Genomic DNA, 22458 nt, shown 5'->3' on the forward strand with positions numbered 1-22458 from the left:
TTTATTGGTGTTGCCATCTCCATTTGTCTTTGAGCTCCCTGGATAGCTGCCTCTCCTGTTAAATCTGAACCAATGTGTTTAACTACATTTAATTTGCTTTTATTTTATACGTCTGCCCCTGATTGACGTAGTCGACAAATCTACAAAATTAACTATTCAGATTAGTCACCTTCTTATATAATGTAGAGGGGTGTGACACCTGTTTGGCACACAGACAAACAACCTCACTGTAATGAAACTAAATACAAAAATGGAGATGAAATACAACAGCTGTTCATTATAAATCACCCTGAAAACTATTTTCTGAATTTGAATGAAAGAAACAATAGGATGAAAGTCCTGCCCATTGCCTCGTCGATTCACGCAATCAGGGACTTTTTTAGATTGTCAAAAGCCTAAGGCCATCAAAGTTCTACTTCATGACTGAAAATAAAGTGTGGCTGTATCTTTCTAACAGAGGACAGACACAGTTGATTGGTCTGTTGATGCAACAGAGAAGCAACATATTCTAAAGCTGTTTAGACAAAAGATCATCTTTGACAACATCTTTGACAACATTTAGTTATTATATTTACGTGAATTATAACCTCATGAAAGGAAACACTGTCCAAAATAAACAATGACCAACCAAGTGCAGCAAAACAGAATACTCTAAATGCTCTTTGCGTTTAAACATCAACACAAAGAGATGTAATTACTCTAAACTGTAACTCATTCTTAGATGCTAAATACTTCATAGCTAAACCATAGTTGGAGGCTTTTTTTCTAACATCCTTTTTATTTTACTATGTTACATGTCTCCCATGTGTTGCTACAACTGTTTACGTAAGGTGTGTGCATTGTTTTAATTTTTTTTTTTTTTTTTTTTTTTTACATTTTGACCACTTTTTTAAACATTTAAATTGCATTCCCTGCCTCAAGATGGCTTCACATATACCCACATGGACCTCACTGGTAAATCCATCTCAGTTACATATGTGAGCAGGTAGTTCTGAGTGGTCCATGCGGGTACATATGAGAGAAGATGCACTACCACGCATGCAGATTAAATAAGAACATAAGAACATAAGAAAGTTTACAAACGAGAGGAGGCCATTCAGCCCATCTTGCTCGTTTGGTTGTTAGTAGCTTATTGATCCCAGAATCTCATCAAGCAGCTTCTTGAATGATCATAGGGTGTCAACTTCAACAACATTACTGGGGAGTTGGTTCCAGACCCTCACAATTCTCTGTGTAAAAAAGTGCCTCCTATTTTCTTTTCTGAATGCCCCTTTATCTAATCTCCATTTGTGACCCCTGGTCCTTGTTTCTTTTTTCAGGTCAAAAAAGTCCCCTGGGTCGACATAGTCTATACCTTTTAGGATTTTGAATGCTTGAATCAGATCACCATGTAATCTTCTTTTTTCAAGACTGAATAGATTAAATTATTTTAGCCTGTCTGCATATGACATGCCTTTTAAACCCAGGATAATTCTGGTTGCTCTTCTTTGAACTCTTTCTAGAGCAGCAATATCCTTTTTGTAACGAGGTGACCAGAATTGAACACAATATTCTAGGTGGGGTCTTACTAATGCATTGTAAAGTTTTAACATTACTTCCCTTGATTTAAATTCAACACTTCTCACAATATATCCGAGCATCTTGTTAGCCTTTTTTATAGCTTCCCCACATTGTCTAGATGAAGACATTTCTGAGTCAACATAAACTCCTAGGTCTTTTTCATAGATACCTTCTTCAATTTCAGTATCTCCCATATGATATTTATAAAGCACATTTTTATTGGCTTCGTGCAGTAGCTTACACTTTTCTCTATTAAATGGTAGGTAATTACGCTTTTACTATATTAAAATCAATCATTTATTAGATAAATTATGGGAGATAATGAGTGTTAGATTGTAGGTACAAGGTGGGGTTTTACAGCCAGTCGGTCTGCTTCTGTCTGTCACCATGCTTCTGAACAGCATGCCAGCAGTGTGCCACCTCTCGGTTTGTTTGTTTCTCTTCTTGCCTGTTTAGGGTTAAATGAGCAATGATTTGGTTCATCAGAAGTGATGCTCCTGAACTAGAATTGTGCTCTGCACCGTTTTTTTTCCAAAAGGACAAACAAGTTATTGTTAATAGCGTGATCGAGCCACAACTATTCAGATGTCATTTAGATGCGTACCTTCTCCTCTCTGTTCATTAGGCTTGTACAAAAGGGCAAAGCTGGGCTTGGCAGTGTTTACTAGGCATTGCTGTATTCCTTTTAAATTTCTTAACTGGCTGACACTGGCTACTCGCATATATATTTTGTTCTGAAATTGACAATTTGTCGCACATGGGCATTGGATAACTGCAGATAAAAGCGGAGAAGGCCCCCATACACCTTTGACACAAATGTTCAGAAGACAGGCAGAGCAGCATTTGTATCTAAGCACACACAATCCTTGGCTAAATATTTCACTGTTACAGTGTTACTGTAGTTTGCCAAATAAGTACTGGTAGTTTTAACTGACATTTGGATTTAAAAAAAAAAAAAACAACAAAAAAAACAACACAGAAGTCGGTCAAAAATAAAACGCACTTAACTTACTTCATATTCAGCATGAAGTGGGAAAATTTAAAAGGGGGTGCTCAATGAATGGCATCCTTACAAATCAACTGCTGTACAATAATAACTGCAGTATTACAGTGGCAGCTGTACTGCAGTTGTACTGCAGCTTACGCATGGTATTTATGCAGTGGCATTGCATTTTACTACATTGAAAAGTTATGTTGTCGCCGCAGTTTTTTGTATAAGTAATATTAAACTAAAGGTAAATTCATTTTGTGCATTTATGTATTACTCTTTATTTTGATAGAGGATAAAACACACTATTTTGTGCAGAGACACAAAGGTAAAAAAAAAAAGACACACAAATCCACAAGTCCTTGGCTGTCAAAAAAACAATGCTTAACACGGCAACAATACAGACATATTATGAACTATTACAAAAAATTTTTTTAAAAAAATGTTTAATTCGGCAAGCACTAGGACCAAGAGAAGCCTTCAGGGGGAGAATCTAAAAAAAAAAACAGCAAACATTTCAATAACTTTTTTGGCACAGAGCAGTGACAAACTCGCATGGATGAGAAGCACTGCCCGACAATACATGTAAGTTAATTTTACAGTATGTATTAGAAATAGTACGCTAATCGAAATGCTTATACTGCGACAGTAACTACGTGTTGATAAATGTAGCAAATTAAGGTACACCCGTCAGTTAACCTTCATTTCACACAGTCTACAGTAACCCAACTGTTCTGACCACGTTACTTTGTTTACTCTAAGGCTTCGTATGAATACAGTTTTGTGTATTTAACCGACACACAGAATTTGAAAAGCACCTCAGTATTCTATTTGTATTTTTTGTGTCGATAAATGCCTTGCAAGCAAATTACGAACAGTACATTATAACAATATTGCCCCATTCATGCTTGATTTATCAGTACGTGCGTAAGTCAAGCAGCTTTGTTGTGTCTATTTAGCCGAAATGTTCTGTCTTTGTGTGTGTGTGAGTGTGTGTGTATGTCCTGACTCCTTTACCAATCGCCTAAGTGGGTTACTGTTAATTATAATTTGTTATACACTCCAGAAGGCGTTATTAATTTAAAATGTATTACTTTTTTGCTGTTTTTTTGTCACTGTTAAATTGTACTAAGGTATGTACATGGTAGTTTGATCATATGGTTCCAGGTTCACTTCTTTTTACCGTGTACAATACAATTCAAAACTAGAAGTTCCAGAATTGATTTGAGATAAACAACAGTTCCGTCAACCTGGAGTTATTTAAATCGGAATAACTCAAGTGAAGGGTTGCAAATGCAACTTCAAAAATCCAAAATCTGTGGATACCGAAATGTTTTGCTTGGTTCTTGTAGATCTCATCAGCATCTATCCAAAAATACGGTAATATGTATTTCTGTATTTTGGTAATCTGGAAAATCGTGTTCTGAGTGCATGCAGTCAGTGTTAGAACCAGTGATCTGATAGTTTGAATCTCATATCTTCACACATTGCAGGTGATAATAGATTCATTTTAAAGGGAGCGACAGTGTTTTTAACTGCTGCTAAATGAAAAGGGAAGATAATACATCTCCAGTGCAAGTTAATAATATGACCACGGCAGAATATCATGATTACCTCAATATCATACCGATGGATCAACTTCTAATTTTAACTGATCTCCATAAATCCTTTCGGTCTAATGACTTGAATAAATGTGTGTTCAGTATTTAACAGAACAACTCCCAATAACTAAAACGAGGAACCAGAAAATGCTGACAGGCCATCTAAAGCCCAGAATAGACAAATACACTGTTTCAGGCGTCTCCTGACAATCTCGTCTCACGTGCCAATGACATGTATAAGGATAAAAAAATGGATTCTCAGTGCATTTAAAACAGAGCTGAATACAAGCCTGTGTAGCTGCAGAGTTCAAACAGTGATCAAACATAATACAAGTAAACCAACAGTTCAACAATTTACAAAAAAAAATAACCATAACATGAATGACCTACAGTTTGTAGTTTTAGAACAAAATACAATTAGATAATGTACAATATGGAAGAATAAAGGAAAATAAATGGATCGATATCACAAGGCCTGAAGGTTTAAATAGAAAGGAATAGTAGATTGTTACATCATTAACTATGTAGTAAATTACATGACAGATACAGTCATAGATTTAAGTAGAAATAAGTGAGTGTAGTTACCATGGCATTAAAAGCATGTAAGTGCCTCCACTGTTTGCTTTCAAACACACTTTCCCTTGACAAAGGTATGTTAAACATAACAAAACATTGGCTCTTTTGAGTCAAGAATTTAAACAAAATTAACCTCAAAGTGATGTCACCATCTAGAAAAATCTTGTGCCATTTACAAGAAGAAATATCTGCTGGTCCTCTCTGTTGTGAAGCTACTTTTCTCTTGTGATTAGGATCTTGCACCTCTGAATTGATGATCTTGTCTGGGGCCCCCAGGGAGCTCTGCCCTGAAGGTTCACTGGGTGAAAAGAACGTGCGTGGGTTATAAGGTAACATACCCTTGGGGAATTCAATTTGGGAAGAAAACAGGGCTAAATACCCAATAAGGCACTCTAATACAAAAAAATTATATATTTCCTAAATTCCCGCCACTTGTTTCTAATCTCCAACCCCTAGCCTGTTAGGCTCTCTCTTCCTGCCATACCTAAATGTTTTTATTTTTATTTTTTATGATTAAACCATTAAAGCATCTTCACTGAGTAATATGCTGCCGACTGGCTCGCTCACCACTGTCATTTACATTGGAAAGCCAGGTATACAGACGTGCTCAAATTTGTTGGTACCCTTACAGCTCATTGAAATAATGCTTCATTCCTCCTGAAAAGTGATGAAATTAAAAGCTATTTTATCATGTATACTTGCATGCCTTTGGTATGTCATAGAATAAAGCAAAGAAGCTGTGAAAAGAGATGAATTAATGCTTATTCTACAAAGATATTCCAAAATGGCCTGGACACATTTGTTAATACCCCTTAGAAAAGATAATAAATAATTGGATTATAGTGATATTTCAAACTAATTAGTTTCTTTAATTAGTATCACACATGTCTCCAATCTTGTAATCAGTCATTCAGCCTATTTAAATGGAGAAAAGTAGTCACTGTGCTGTTTGGTATCATTGTGTGCACCACACTGAACATGGACCAGAGAAAGCAAAGGAGAGAGTTGTCTGAGGAGATCAGAAAGAAAATAATAGACAAGCATGGTAAAGGTAAAGGCTACAAGACCATCTCCAAGCAGCTTGATGTTCCTGTGACAACAGTTGCAAATATTATTAAGAAGTTTAAGGTCCATGGAACTGTAGCCAACCTCCCTGGGCGCGGCCGCAAGAGGAAAATCGACCCCAGATTGAACAGAAGGAATGGTAGAATGGTAGAAAAAGAACCAAGGATAACTGCCAAAGAGATACAAGCTGAACTCCAAGGTGAAGGTACGTCACTTTCTGGTCGCACCATCCGTCGCTTTCTGAGCGAAAGTGGGCTCCATGGAAGAAGACCCAGGAGGACTCCACTTTTGAAAGAAAAACATAAAAAAGCCAGACTGGAATTTGCTAAAATGCATATTGACAAGCCACAATCCTTCTGGGAGAATGTCCTTTGGACAGATGAGTCAAAACTGGAGCTTTTTGGCAAGTCACATCAGCTGTATGTTCACAGACGAAAAAATGAAGCTTTCAAAGAAAAGAACACCATACCTACAGTGAAACATGGAGGAGGCTCGGTTATGTTTTGGGGCTGCTTTGCTGCGCCTGGCACAGGGTGCCTTGAATCTGTGCAGGGCACAATGAAATCTCAAGACTATCAAGGCATTCTGGAGCGAAACGTACTGCCCAGTGTCAGAAAGCTCTGTCTCAGTCGCAGGTCATGGGTCCTCCAAGAGGATAATGACCCAAACCACACAGCTAAAAGCACCCAAGAATGGATAAGAACAAAACATTAGACTATTCTGAAGTGGCCTTCTATGAGTCCTGATCTGAATCCTATCGAACATCTATGGAAAGAGCTGAAACTTGCAGTCTGGAGAAGGCACCCATCAAACCTGAGACAGCTGGAGCAGTTGCTCAGGAAGAGTGGGCCAAATTACCTGTTAACAGGTGCAGAAGTCTCATTGAGAGCTACAGAAAACGTTTGATTGCATTGATTGCCTCTAAAGGTTGTGCAACAGAATATTAGGTTAGGGGTCCCATCATTTTTGTCCATGCCATTTTCATTTGTTTTATTATTTACAATATTATGTTGAATAAAAAATCAAAAGCAAAGTCTGATTTCTATTAAATATGGAATAAACAATGGTGGATGCAATTACTTTTGTCAGTTTCAAGTTATTTCAGAGAAAATTGTGCATTCTTCGTTTTATGTGGAGGGGTACCAACAAATTTGAGCACGTCTGTATGAGTGACAATATCTGTAGTGTAGTTTAATGGGCTGGGGGGGGGGGGGGGGGGTCACAAGGATGGCTGGTGGATGACGTCACAGACCCGGAAGATACAGACACTCAGACAGCACTCTGGTATAAAACGTGCTGCTTGTGCTTTTTTAAGCAAATTAACAAAAATAAAAGGTTTACACAAAACACAAAAGAAAAAGGCACGTTGGCCAAAAGAAACAAACAAACAATACTAACAGCAACAACTAGTATGCTGGATGCAAAACCAGCTTACTTAGCAATTGTTTATTGTTTTAAATGATTATTTTACCTCCCATCTCCACTATCGTTCTCTACTCTGAACACTTCCTCAAGCAGCCAAACTGCGGCTCTTTTATACTGGTGACCGAGGGATCAACTAGCTATCAATTATTGTATTATCCCTCGGTCACCTTTTGCACGGGTTTAGTATGGATGCGTGACTGTCAGCTAATTATATACTTAGTAGCTGATCAATTACGCATTCCCACAAGGTATTTAACAAGGTATTTAACGTGGCGGATGGCAACTTGTTCGCCTGCCACACAATAATAAACCGCAAATAAACACTGGCTTTTTGTCATCATATATACATAAATCATAACAGTAATAATAACAAACAAATATATACACAAAGCAGCGGGATTCCCTGCCACAGTGCCACAGTGTTTTTCCAGCCAAATTTGACTTGTTTTGAAAGCATCTAGCGGGTAAATGTTGTCTTTGGTGGTTTTGTCATCAGATAAAAAAAACATCGGTTCTGGTACTGTAAGTTGTGAGAAAAAAAACACACAAAGCAGATAAATAAATAGTTTATAACATTACTTTTTATTTTAAATAAATGTATAGTACTTATTTATGCTTTTGCAATATATATTCAATCGTAAAAGCAATGGCAGAATGAACAACTGCAAGGGCAGTCCCTGGGTCTCTGTGACCAATGCACAAAGCAGCTTTAAACCCGTGATTATGTCATAGGATGCACTTTTGCTGTCTTCTTCATCAGCATTTTTACTAAAAACAATTCTCAGCCTTCTGTCGTCAGGTGCAAGTGGTGTAGTGAATAAAATGAATGTTCAGGCAGTATTTCTCCCAATAATAATCCGTGCATTTAATTAAAGAAACACAAAAAGAACCTGCCCCTTTACCAGCATTGGTATTGGGGGGTACACGGCGGGCTTGCAAACCAAAAAACAAAACAAAGATAATGGACTTTGTCCATCCCATGTCATCCGTGCACTGTGCTACTGCAGTCGGTTTCCTCTCACCGCCTCTTGGCTCCCTTCCAAGGAATAACTAGTCCTGGGTTTTCTTTCCACCGCGGTAATCCACCAAGGTTTTCCAAAGTTTCAGGATTCTGTGAATTACAGCAGGTTTGTAAAAGTAAAACAACAAAGCACAGCGCGTCTCTTCCGTGTTTTCAGTTCAGGACAGGCAGAGCGAATGGCAAAACCACGCTGCCTAAATACTGCCGAGTCCCGCCCCTGCAATCAGCATGCTGCCCCACGTCAGCCAATCGATGAGCACAGCACAGCTGATTGCAATGATGGGACTTGGCGGCCGCATGGTTCCACCTTGGGCCAAGATGGCCAACCGACCCAATTACGGTCAACCCTACACAGCGCTGCCAGTGGTCGGGAGGGCTAATTACGACAGGGACTCCTTTCAATCCTGTCACAGGTCACCTTCCGGTTTCCGCCTACCGTCAAGGCAGTCCATCTAGGAGGCAGCATACCACCATCCTTACACAGCACCTTTTCTGGTCGGGAGGGAGATTTACAACATTGATTCTTTCTCTCTTTATCACACCTTCTTAAATTAGTACTGTAGTTTGTAATAGAAGTCCCTAATGTTCTCTTCATTGCATCACAAGGATGACTGACTGAAGTCAGACAATTGTGCGGGAGACGTGTGTGGCTTACTCCTACAAACATTTAAAATACGTGCCAGTTATCAGAGACTCCAATTCAGAGTGTGCCATCAAAACTGGTATGTAAGGAATCAGACATTGATTTTTTTGTTCCTAGTGCCTATTCAATGGGAAGATTGATTTGATTTCCCCATGGAAAACAGATCATTTCGTTGGTGCCCAAGCACCGAAATTAGAGTGGTCAGGCACCATATAAGTAATTTCATAACAAATTGGTAAAGATTCTTAAGTTAATTCTTAAGTCAACGTTCTGCCTATGGAAAAAAGTACCAGAACAGCATTCCGGATCGATTACATCAGTGGATTCAGTACAAGAGGAAAGCTCAGATGAATCCTGTTGAACCTCCAGGAAAAAACCTTGGCTCACTTTATTAATTAATGTCGATATCATGGAAAGATCCTGTACAGGATTGGGCAGTGATTTTAAAACGGAATTGGAATTGACCCCGACCCTGATCTTGCAACATAGACACTGGTCTGACGAGGTGCCAAGTCATTTGTACTTGGAAAATGCACAGCTGCAGATTTACAGTTTCTTCATACAATGTATGACTTACTTCTATATGGTTACAATATAATGACTTTCCAAACCAGTCCTTGTCTACACGACAGTCAGTAAATTATATAAACAGCTTATTGTAAATAAGAGCCAGATTCACCCATGTGAAACGTAGTGAATGCAAGGCATTGTTTTGTCAGATAAACTACCAAAACGCTATACGGAGCTAGGCGCCTAACCCATGGGGCAGAAGAGGCAGGTACCCCCCCCCCCTCCCACTTTGAATATGGGGGTTTCAAACTATATATTTTGCCCCCCCACACACACACTTTTTTCATTCATTATGTATGCATTATAACTTGTTGTGTTTGGCATTGGTTTGCTTTAAAATCTTTAAAATAAAATATAAAAATGGAAAAGTATTCAGAGGATGGGCCACATTTATAAACAACCACAATAAATTCTCCCTACACGCACAAACACAAACACATTGGTTTGACCCAAGGTCTGCACCGTGGCGAACGTTCGGTAACAGTAAGAAAAAACGTTGTTAAGTGAATGTGAACTTGGCAGGCGGTCAGAGAGACGACTGCACTAAATATTAATACTTAAATGCAGGCATATATTTTATATTTATTACTTGCAAAAATATCTGAAGAGAGAGTATAAGACCGTGTGGAAGGGTGGTGGGCAATTCACTGACACACACGGGAGACGCAGTGCCCCCACTGCCGCTAAGCCGGTCAGCTGGGGATCTCCGTCCTACGCTGTTATGCACTATACACTGGGGTGGCCAAGGTTCCCCTATCACTACACACATCCCCTCGGGTACGTAACAATATATTTTAATAAATGGTTTATTTATTGCTGGCTGTCTTCCTCAGCCGTGCTTGCCTGTTTTGGTCACTCGCTCCAACCACTGGCGTTCCTGCCTGGTCTGTGTTTACACTGGCCTTCTCAGCCAGCGTCTCTGTGTATTCCCAATCACGGCCACCCGAATGCATAACCAAGCGCAGTACTTATGGGCCGAGCAATCCCCCAAGGCCTGCCTCTCAGCCACTCAGAGAGAGGGAAAGCCAACACACCCTCTTCCCCACCTCTCCGTGTCACTGCCATGACTGACAGGCGGATCTACAAGGCTGCTGCCCCCTTCTTGCAGTACCATGCATGCGCCAGATAGTCAGCACAGATCTCTCCCCCCCCCCCCCGTTACAGACTATTATTAAAATAAAAAGGTAAGAAAGAGAGAGTATCAGACCGTTATTAAAAATTAAATAATGTTGGGTTTTAGAATTTAAAAGAGGGTAATGTTGCAGCGGGGCAATGAACAAGTTCAATTCCCACCAAAATCTTTTATTTTTAACTTTAAGCAGTAGTAAATATAACAAAAATTGGCATTATACAAACCTCACAAGCCTGATTTTACTTTAGTGAAAATGTTGGCTACAATTGTTTTTTTCATTAAAAGCGTGTAACTTAGTTGTTCTTTGCTGATGTTAATGTTCAGCTTTCATATCGAAACATGTGTGCTTACTAATAATTTAAACTCACATTTGTTTAATAATAAACATTTAGGTATGTTATGTCCCTCAATGACTAAAACAAAATAAATGCTGATTGATAAAAAGGGCAACTCAATATTTACCAATGTAGCTCATGATCACTAGCATAGCTACACTGTGGCTAACTGGGGCTGTTTCCACATCAGGATGAGTCATGCAATTTTATTTATTTATTTTTAAATTATTTATGTATTTATTTACTTTTGCCAGGGGCCGGTGAGAATATTATGGAGTGCCATTTGTGCCCAAACTATCCAGCCATTAATTTGTCAATTCGTTTGTCAATTCATGAGTCAAGTATCTTGTTAAATAGAATATCTTTGGAAACGCCCTTTCTAATAAACTGCAATATTACTGGCTGAAGCAGTTTTGAGTGAGGCTGGATTTTCATTGGTTAAAATATTAGTGTGTGCTCCCATTGGCTAGAAAGGTTGCAGTGTTTTCGGCACAGTGCGAGATTGACAGTTGGAAATTTGTCTGTTTGTTGGGAAGTTTGCAGGGAAGTTCGTCTGGTTGATTGGAAATTTGCAGGTCAAGCGCCGAGCAAACAGGTCTACACCCTCCAGTGTTTAAACAACGCCCTTGGGGCTGTGCAGTAATCAAGCATGGCTAAATTCCACGCTTGCCCATCCTGCACAATGTCCCCTGATAACACGGCTGAGCTGTACGCGGTGCTGGGAGCCCCTGGTCAGGCAGCAGGCTCAAGCCCTTGCTCTGGCCCCAGCTCAGCCGATAACGCCGGCCCCGGAGCTGACCCTGTCTGCACAGGTGGTCACCCCGGATGTTACAGAACTGGATGTCGGCATTGCTGAGGAGGACCAGGATGAGATTTCGATCTTGGCCTCATGGGAAGGTGGCTCCTTCCTTCAGAAGCATCCCCTACCTCCCCTGACCATTCCTTTGCTGCTGTGCTCTCAACGAGAACGCAAGGCGTCTCGGCACGTAGCCTCAGTGCTCCCCTCCTGTACTCCAGTACGGGAGAGAACGAGACGCTGACATCCGCTGTACTCGCCAGGCTGTCTGGCCGGGCGAATGGTTTATCACAGTGGACCGAAAGGACGTGTATTTCCACGTTCCTATCCGTCCAGCGCATAGGAAATATCTCGGCTTCGCCTTTCAGGGGAGCGTCTTCGAGTTTTCCGTGCTGCCATTCGGTCTCTCCTTAGCCCCCTCGCACATTTTCAAAGTGCATGGATACCATCCCAGCTCCCTTGCGGCTGCAAGGAATCAGGGTGATGAACTACCTGGGTGACTGGTTGATGTGTTCCCAGTCCCAGGAAGGAGCAGTGGCCCACACAGCGATTGTGACGGAGCATCTGTCGAGGCTGGGTCTCACCCTCAACGATGCAAAAAGCCAATTAATACCAGTGCAAAGTACAGTGTACTTGGGTCTTCGGCTGGACTCCCTTATGATGCGAGGCAACGTGTCGGACGACAGAGTAGCTGCCATTTGCAACTGCCTGGCCCTGTTTCAACAAGGGTCCACAGTACAATTGGTGTTGTGCCAAAAATGACTGGGTCTGATGGCCACAGCTTCGTCAGCCATCCAACTGGGCTTCAAGCATGCCTCTAGCCTTTTGGCTACGCTCCATGCGCGACAGACACCATCAGCTGACCATGTCTCGCCTATGCTGGAAAGCACTACGGTGGTGGAGGCAAGCCCCTCTCCTGAGCAAAGGCGTTAGGATGGGAGTGATTTACAACCATTAAGTGGTGACGACAGACGCATCCAACTCCGGTTCGGAGGTGGTCTGGGCAGGCAGTGGAATCCGCGGATCCAGGCCGGGCCACTGGACATCCCTGCACATAAACGCGCTACAGCTGAAAGCAGTTCACCTCGCGCTGCAACATTTCCTCCCTGTGCTCCGCAACCAACATGTCCTTGTCCGCACAGACAAAATGTCAGTCGTTGCGTACATGAACCACCAGGGAGGGCTTCGATCCCCGGGGTTACACCGCATAACCTTTCGGGTGATGATCTTGGCACAGAGGCACTTCCTGTCCCTCTGGGCTGTACATCTCCTGGGAGTGGTGAACTGGGCGGCGGACCTCCTCTCAGGAGGGTCCTCACCCATCAGAATGGGGACTGCACCCTCAGGTGGTGCAGGTGGTGCAGTGCCTGTGGTTTTCTCTCCACAGCTGCGGAGGTCCACTAGACGTCGACGCCCTAGCTCACAAATGGCCCAAAGCACTTTGTACGCTTTCCTGCATATACCGCTGCTCCCTGCCTTCCTTGAGAAGGTCAGGAGAGACAAGGTGACAGTTCTCCTGGTGGCTTCTAGATGGCCCAGGAGAATCTCCTTTGCGAACCTCTGCCAGCTGCTGCGAGGCCAGCCCCGGGAGATCCTGCTGCGCATGGATCTCAGTCAGGCGAAAGGCACCCTTTCCTGTAAGCTGCCCAGAGCTGCATTGTCCTCCGACGCTGTAGCTCTGGGTGGCTGCATGGTGAGTCTGCAGTGTGAAAAAAAGCGGTCGGCTGACGGCACACGCTTCTGAGGACAGCGTGTGCTCGTCTTCGCCGCTCCCGAGTCAGTGCGGGGGTGGTAGCGGTGAGCTGAGCTAATCAAAAAATAATTGGACACTATTAAATTGAGAGAAAACAACAAAAAACTAATTGGCAACTACTAAATTTAAAAAAAAAAAATCTGTCAGTGGAACTAGAGGCTTTCCATCCCCCTCCCTTTGCGGAGGAGACAGATTAAATTCCCTCTGCCTGGTTCGGGCATTGAGATGCTGTGTGAATAGAACGAGAGCACTGCGTCAGTCTGACCAGCTCTGCGTTTGCCATGGTCAAGCCCTCTCTAAGCAGCGACTGTCCCATTGGATTATGGACATAGTTTCGACTGCGTATACTAATGCCAACCTACCCCCACCTGGGAGGGTGGCCGCGCACTCAACCAGAGGTGTGGCTATGGCATGGGCCCTCTTCAGAGGTGCCTCGTTGACCAATATTTGTACTGTGGCTAGCTGGGCTACTCCGCGTACATTTACCAGGTTCTACCGACTTAATGTTGTAGATCCCTCTATGCCTTTAGTAGGCACTACGGTCCTTGAAGTTGCACACTCACACCACCAACACTAGATGGCGGTAGCGAGATGTCCCTCATGTGCTGTCTGCTCATTCCCCCTCGCGGTCATCTTCGAATTGAAAGGAAACGATAGGCTACGGATGCAAGCCTGGTTCCCTGAAAGAGAAGATGACTGCCAACTTTGCAAGGTCGCATCACTCGCATTCGCGGGTTCAGTGCAAAAGAGACTGATATCTCCGCGCAGTGACTATTTATTGCCTTGGGAGGCGGGAATGAGGACAAATACTGTACTACTATTATGGGTTCCAGTAGACTTTTGCGATATCATTTTGTAGTTTCTTTGATTACATAATAAATAAAATATATAAATGATGTTCATATATTTTTTTTATTTAGTTATGTCTCAATTCTAAAATTATAGGTGCTGCTAAAATTTTGGCCATAGCTGTACTTAAAACTGAATCAGAACAGGAACGCTTGGCAAAAATTGAAAGTTTCTAGAGATATTTGTATTTTTGCCCCAGTGGCAAAAATTTTCTGGCTACACCAGTTCTCATGATATAGACCAACTGAAATCTCTTAGATTTCGGTATGTCATCGACTCCATTGGTCAGGGGCAGGTAAATTTCACATACTTGGCGCATCAGTTTTTATTTATTTATTTATTTTGGTGCCTAAGGATGCGGGAAGTGGAAGTGCTGTCGGTACGGACGAACACAACTGTACTCTTGTTAAAGTATGAGCAGTTTATGGTTGATCTGCACTGCCTGTAATATTGTCATGAATCGTCTATGTGAGGGCTGGCATTTAGTGTTTCAACCAGTTAGCACAAAGCATTGCAATGTTGGAGTGGGTGCTTATTGTTTCAACCTACCAGCACCAAGCATTGTCCTGCAATAGTGTTTACTTTCCGAAAGTCTCGTAGCGGCTGGTTTCGCTGTCATAATTGAGCTCAGCAATGTCTGATGACAAAACGTGAAAAACATTCCCTAGCATCCAGCACTACATTTAAAACAAAGCCATATTATAACATTTTGTACATGTTATTATTTGTTTGTTTAGCACTTCCCTTTAATAAGCTGCATGTTGGAATTATAGGTACTGCACAGCATTGTGGGTATATTATTCCAAAAACCGTAACTTGAAAAAGATTGAACAGTAAAAATGTAGTTTACCAGAGCTTCTTAGCAAAAAAAATAATAATTCGGCACCCGATACCGAGGGCAAGTCAGCTAAGATGCCCATAGAAATTCATAGCAGGGCATAGTTTAGGCTGGTTTGATGTTAATCCAGGACAAATGGTTCAGACCATACAGAGCCTGGTTTTACAGTTTCATTTGATAACATATACAGTATGTCACAGAGTCAGGTAGTTCTATTATTCAGCTCGCTAGTTAACCCACATTACTCTGGATACATCCAAGACACATGTACACAGCTGTCCGCCCTCTTTTCACAACTGATAGCGTACAACCCAGTTGGTCGTGCTAAAGATCTATCAACGTTACTTAAAGGTACATTAAAGAAGCTTTAACCATATCAGGGTTTTCTGTATCTTATTTATAGGTAGCCTGTCTAATTAAGCTCACACTTAAATCTGGATTGGCTCGCACTGCTATGCAATGGAAGACATCAGTTAAGTCCTGCTAGACTATCGGCTGCGCCAGTACTGCATTTCAGGCTGTATTATGGTGTCTAATAAGCGCCTCATGATGTGATATAAATAGTTGGAGATTCTCGTGATGTATACTGTAAACACCTATTTAAATGTGGTGTTTGTTCTTGCCTTACAGAGACACTGTACATTTTTATATTCTGGTACCTTTTCCATGTGATGATAGATTCAGATGCCATGATAAGTTTGTGTTGACATTGCTTAGTGCCCGTGAACAAGACAATCCCAGGCACTGAGGTCACCCTTAAAAAGAGTTTAGGTATTACGTAACCTGATTCGGCAGTCCTGCAATCTACATATAAGGAAAAATAAATGTGTTCTGTAGAAATAATTGGGTAGTGGTGAAATTGGTGGATTAGGCCTGGGTTATAGCAAATCAGCATGTGTGTTTTTTTATTTTTTTTTGTTATTATGGCCTGATGTCTTTTCCTTTTGCTTTGGGATACTTTTTCCTTTTCTGTTTGTGTGTGGTTTGTGGTCTTCCACTATCACATAGTCACGAGCCAGTGTTTTTTGCTACATGAAAACTGGGAAATGAAACTTACAAGTATTTTGTTTCACATGTTCTCAATGCAGTAGTAGACAGTATTTAATGGACATGAGCTAATAATTTAGTAACTCTTTAAATTCAGTGCTATGCTAATATTTGTCCCAGTGTTTTCATTTATGTTTTCAGTTCACAATTCTGATTCATGTGGGCTTGTAATCAAACTGCTCCCAGCACCCTGTGATCGTGCACAACGCTTTGGTTGGGTTTTATATCCCCCCAAAATTGCCAATTATTTTTTTTATTATTTTCTCTCCAATTTGGAATGGCTAGTTATTTTTAGGCTCAGCTCACCGCTACCACCCCTGCACTGACTCAGGAATGGTGAAGACTAACACACGCTGTTCTCCGAAGCGTGTGCCGTCAGCCGACCGCGTTTTTTCACACCATGGACTCACCATGCAGCCACCCAAGAACTACAGCGTCGGAGGACAACGCAGCTCTCGGGCAGCTTACAGGCGAGCCCGCAGGCGCCCAGCCAGACCACAGGGGTCGCTGGTGCGCGGTGAGCCGAGGACACCCTGGACGACCTAACCCTCCCTCTCCCCGGGCGGCGCTCGGCCAATGTAGTTAGATACAAATTGAGGGGACTTCCCTCTCAGCAACTTTATTTAAAAAAACACAGCGACACACACAGCTCATGCGTGGCTTCTCCCTAATCCTGAGCCAATCAGTGCAGAATGTTGGGTCATCAGGTGTTGACATATAAAAAAAAAAAAAAAATGCAAAGACGTCAAAATTAGTAGGTCTGCACTCCCGTTAGAAAAATGGATAAATAAAATAAATGAAAAGTCGGAGCCGAGAAAATTAGAGAAAAATCATAAAGAAAATACAGCTGCATAAGGATTATACCTTTCTACCACAGTATATGTTCTGAAAAATTGTGTGAGATAAGTGGCTTATGAACAGTAAGTACACAAGTTTCTTATTATGTATATTATTTAAGTTAAAGCTGCCAATTGTCCTGGGAAGATATAAATCAAATTCAGTACAAGCATGTGCCTGCAAACTGTACCATACTACTGTAATACTGAGGTTTAAATATTAATTATTTTAGCTGATTTAGTGTTTCATATGCAATATTAAACAGTGTACATTTTAAAACAAACTATTAAGTTTGTTTTAAAATGGATGTCACCAAGGACCTAAGATGAGAGTCCCTGTTTGAAGCAATGACCTAACATGCCACCTGGAATGCCTCTCTTTGGGGCAGTGAATCTCTCTCTTTGGGGCTGTAAATCTCTCTCTTTGGGGCTGTGGATCTCTCTCTTTGGGGCTGTGAATCTCTCTCTTTGGGGCTGTGAATCTCTCTCTTTGGGGCTGTGGATCTCTCTCTTTGGGGCTGTGAATCTCTCTCTTTGGGGCTATGAATCTCTCTCTTTGGGGCTGTGGATCTCTCTCTTTGGGGCTGTGGATCTCTCTCTTTGAGGCAGTGAATCTCTCTCTTTGGGGCTGTGAATCTCTCTCTTTGGGGCTGTGGATCTCTGTCTTTGGGCTGTTAATCTCTCTCTTTGGGGCTGTGGATCTCTCTCTTTGGGGCTGTGAATCTTTCTCTTTGGGGCTGTGAATCACACTCTTTGGGGCTGTGAATCTCACTCTTTAGGACAGCCAGCCCTTCGCATCTCTGTCTTGCATATAAAAGCGTGATAATATTACTTTGGATATTACCTCCTAAATGTCTGCAATAATAACATATTAAGCTACTGACATAAATAAGCAAAAACATAAATAAGCAAACCCATTGTACACTTTATTCCAAATATGTCTGTAGGTCTCCTGCGGTTTATGGATATTTACAGCAAACTGTAAAACAGTCCTGTCACAAGAGTTTTTAGTTCAGTAATTGAAGTTTGCAAAACGTCTTATGTAGTGCCCTGTCAGAACACGAATCCCGCATTTTATTCTTACTAAGTATCGTCACAGCCTCAACGTGGGCCGGTGCACTTTAAAACGACAGGGCCGATTTTTAGTCCCAGTCTGTCACTGGAAGTAACATGTTGTTTGTTTTATTACAGTAGAACGCCAGAGTTACAAACTGACCGGTCTACCGAACACCCACTTTCAATCGTAAGTACACAACCACATAGGCGCTCCTATAAGCGGCATGCTGGTCACAGAGAAGGCAAAATTACTGAACCAACAAATGCATCCAGAAAGGTGAGGCAGATTTCAAAGCAACTACAGGCAATTTACTGGAACATTTTAGTTTTAAACAAAGCACAGTTTTTTTTGTTTTCAAGCCAAAGGAGGCAAGCCGCACGAATGCATTTTGTTAAAATAAGCACAAAGTTAACCCAGGTTTTCATGGACATTTAAATCTGTGTTTTTGCTACAGTTGCGATTTCAATGGTAACTGAAATGTAGCCTTTTTTCCATTTATAGTACCGTTTTAAAGACTTTAGAACCATAACAATATGAGTATTGTATTCAGGGGCGTAACTAAGGATGGAAATTTGGGTGAGCCCCAACTTCAGGTGGACGGGCAAGTACCAAAGCTCTGAGGTCACAGGAAATAATTTACATAAGAACATAAGAAAGTTTACAAATGAGAAGAGGCCATTCGGGCCATCTTGCTCGTTTGGTTGTTAGTAGCTTATTGATCCCAGAATCTCATCAAGCAGCTTCTTGAAGGATCCCAGGGTGTCAGCTTCAACAACATTACTGGGGAGTTGGTTCCAGACAATCACAATTCTCTGTGTAAAAAAGTGCCTCCTATTTTCTGTTCTGAATTGCCCCTTTATCTAATCTCCATTTGTGACCCCTGGTCCTTGTTTCTTTTTTCAGGTCAAAAAAGTCCCCTGGGTCGACATTGTCAATACATTACAAACATGATTTAAATCAATTAAAACTCTGAATACATCAAATATCTCCCAGGTTTTGAGCAGTGCAAAGTAGCCAAGACTGAAAATGTATGTAGAGTAAAGCAAGGCGAACATTTTTGGCAGTTTAGTTGCATGTATTACACTACAAATACAAAGCATGTATGCATACAACCTACAAAAACAAACACACTGTGCAAAATAATTGCAAAAACGGTTTATTTGACAAAAAAGTGCAAATAGAAACTAAAACAATCTCCAAACAAAAAAGCTGCATTGCTTTTTTCTTAGCTGTATTGTAATCTCTTAGCCATATTGTAATAACTTGTTACCTCTGTAAGTCGCCCTGCATAAGGGCATCTGTCAAACAAAAATTTAAAATCATGCTAAGCTCCTGCTGCCTTCAAACCAAAACTAAAATCTTAGCTGTACTGAGAATACCTCGATTCCAGCTGAATATGGCTGCTTTCATTTTTACTGCATTTTCTCAGGTACAGCTAAAGAAAGATAATGTGTTGGCTGAAAAAAAACGTAACAAGCAGACAAAAACAGATTTTTTTAAAACAGCCTTGAGTGACAAATTCAGCAACATTTTTCAAGTTTTATAAACCTTTTGAAAATACACATCTTATGATGCACTTGGACACATCATCAGTGATGTAACCTGAGGTCATCGGGTGTTTCGGGTCTTTCAACATCATACACCCTCGCCCAGGCGACCCAACTGGGGTTGATCAAGCTCCGACTTGTGTCCAAGTAGCGTGTCTACTTCACCCACGGGTCATTCCTCTTGATCCACAGCCACCTAGAGGCTCTTTCAGCTGCCTCTGTGGCGGTCTTAATGGCCTTCCTCCTGTTGGCCCCTGTGATGCCCAGTAGGCTATAGGCCCTGTGGAGGGATTGTCCTGCGAACCCTCTGCAGCCCACTTCAACGGGCTCACACCTTGCTCTCCACCCCTGACTGCGGCACTGCTCCACCAGGTCCTCGTACTTTGCCCTCTTTCTTTCGTTGGCCTCCTCAATGCGATCCTCCCAAGGGACGGTGATCTCAAGTAAATTTACTTGCTTGGAGGTTTCAGAAAGCAGCACAATGTCTGGCCTCAGTGTCGTCACTGTGATGGTGTCGTGGCCCACCCAGGCTCACCCGTGGCTACGCCACTGATTGTATTAATGTACTGTATCCTTGTATTATTTGCCAGATTGAGGGTGTAGATCAGTTATCCACATTTAATAAAACCACAGTTTTCAAAGACTTACGAACAACCTCCATTCCCAACATGTTCGTAACTCTGGCATTCTACTGAATTTCATAACAATTGCTGTTTCAAAAATGTCTTAACGTATGAAAAAATCTGAGAAAGAATTCAGCCCAGGGAAATGTATGCAATTACATGTGACCCAAAGGTTACAGGATGTTGATATCACTGAATTAAAATGAAGAAATAAGATATTCGTTGTGCTCCTTCTATTAGTGTTTTATGTCTTCCACTGTGGTTATTACAGTGTTTCTGTACTGAATGTTGTATACGCTGTTACTTAATAGTTTTTGTGAAACAGGGGCAAAAATAGAAATTGTTTTTGTGTCTGCAAAAGGAACCAATGGTTTTTAGTATTCTTGGTTTAAAATAGCTCTTGTAATTGCTTTTTGACAGGACTGAATATTGTTATGTTATGGAAGCAAAATTGAATGAAGGTTGTCACCTTTCTTACATGCCAGAACATTTTTCTGGTGGGAGTGGGGGTCAGACATATGATCTGTGAGACTGATTGACACTAATGTGCTGCTTACAATACCACAAGAAGGAATCCAGCGCAGAGTAAGTACAAAGGCAGTGCTCACAGATTAAATACTTTTCTTGAGACCAAAGAGAATTTGGAACCTTAAAAGGAAAATAAGCTGAAGAACTTCTAAGAAAAGGAAGAGCAGTAGTCCCAGTAACTGAAGTTCTGTTATAAAGCAGGTTCTTGTGGCACATCATTTTGTCATGCGATTATGTTTGTGTCTGGTATACCGACCCGCTTCTCAATTCCTGGAAGCTGCCTTTCTGTTAGTGTGCAGAATGAAATGAACATCGCTCTTCTTCATGTTGTTACATGCTGCTGCCCCCTTTTTCAGTTAGACTGGCAGGTGGCGTGTGGTTTCTGAAGCCAAGCTCTGCTCAGCAAGTAAGCACCCGACTGGTATTCTGTATGATGGCAGCTTTCTTGTAAAAACAGTTCTTTGCTGTTTGTGGGAACTCTTCCAGGGTTCATGGAAATCTGTCCCACTGTTATTTTAGTTTGATAATTACCTAATTGTGAAACTAAAGAAACCAGACAGGATCTCCTGCCCATCCCCTCCTGGTGTTTTTCTTCCCATTGTTTGCACTGTTCTAGGAAACCACTTGGCAAAGCCATCAGCACAGCAAGCCCTAAGCACAATGCACGCAACGAAGGTGGTATGAAATCAACAACAATAGTAATGTCTTGAACAGACTTCACATTTTACTGATAAAATGACAATGATTTATCAATGTGAGTATCAGTGCAATGAGAAGCCTGTCCACTTGAGAGGCAACAATTAATCGACGCATTGATGATTGATCATCCGTCCTTAAATTTCCAGAGCTTCGATTACATATTGGTGAATCACTGCGTCAAATTTGAGCCCAGTGTGAAGTCTCTCATTGGCAGTTTGCATTATGATTGATTATGTAGTTATGCGCTTATATTAGTGCTAGTCGGTAGTTAGTCAACGTCGGCGCGTTGTTAGGATATAAAGTTTCAGCCTCTGGATTTGCGTTGGACAAGTCATATCAGTTAATATTTTATTTACATTTTCCAGATTTAAAAATGAAAGCGACACAATTTATTTTAAAAACAAATGGAAGAATCTGACACGGATTGGTAGTTTTTGGGGTAAAGGAAAGGGAGGATGGAAAAGCGATGTTTGGCAATTTATTGGATTTTGTGTTGATGGTAAATGCTTTGACATAAAATGTTAACAGGAATGTTAATTTATTAATCAAAAGAGTTCTCATTTGAATGTAATCTGTGCCATATGCTGTTTAACTATTATGCACAGCAGTGTTTGTAGTTATTGGATCTTCTGATAAAAGTCCTAATGTTTGTTCTTGAGGGAATGAGGAATTCTGTTTGTTGTGTCGTGCCACAGCTGTTCATAACAGAGTACAATCCCAGTTCAATCGGGGAACAGGAGGCTTGAAGAGTAAGTACCTGTTTATGATGCTTCATTCTAACTGCATAGTGCATTTCACTTGTTTTTCTATTACTAGACACGAGGGTCCATCTTAACCCATTTAGTGCCATTGGCCTCATTTGAGGACCTGCTATTTGTAATTTTACAAGCACCTCTTTCATTAGAGACAAAATGTCTCAGCTTATATGAAGTAGTTTTTTATATGAAGATGCAGCATAATCAAAATGAA

At 41.3% G+C, this 22458-nt stretch overlaps 1 protein-coding gene across 3 annotated transcripts in view; it reads left to right on the plus strand.

Annotated features, from left to right (window-relative positions):
* The first annotated feature begins 3035 nt into the window (after positions 1-3035).
* LOC117402288 (equilibrative nucleoside transporter 1) overlaps positions 3036-22458 on the plus strand; it is a 43152-nt gene continuing 23729 nt past the window's right edge. The window contains exons 1-2 of one of the 3 annotated variants that reach the window (XM_034003287.3): positions 3048-3133; positions 18227-18278. The gene's annotated coding sequence lies outside the window, so the exon portion shown is untranslated. Of the gene's footprint in view, positions 3134-5032; positions 5055-18226; positions 18279-22458 lie in introns of those variants that run through there. The other 2 variants (XM_034003286.3, XM_034003288.3) reach the window with 2 other exon arrangements.

This window comes from Acipenser ruthenus, chromosome 5, assembly GCF_902713425.1.
Source record: "Acipenser ruthenus chromosome 5, fAciRut3.2 maternal haplotype, whole genome shotgun sequence".
NCBI classification, from domain to species: domain Eukaryota; kingdom Metazoa; phylum Chordata; class Actinopteri; order Acipenseriformes; family Acipenseridae; genus Acipenser; species Acipenser ruthenus.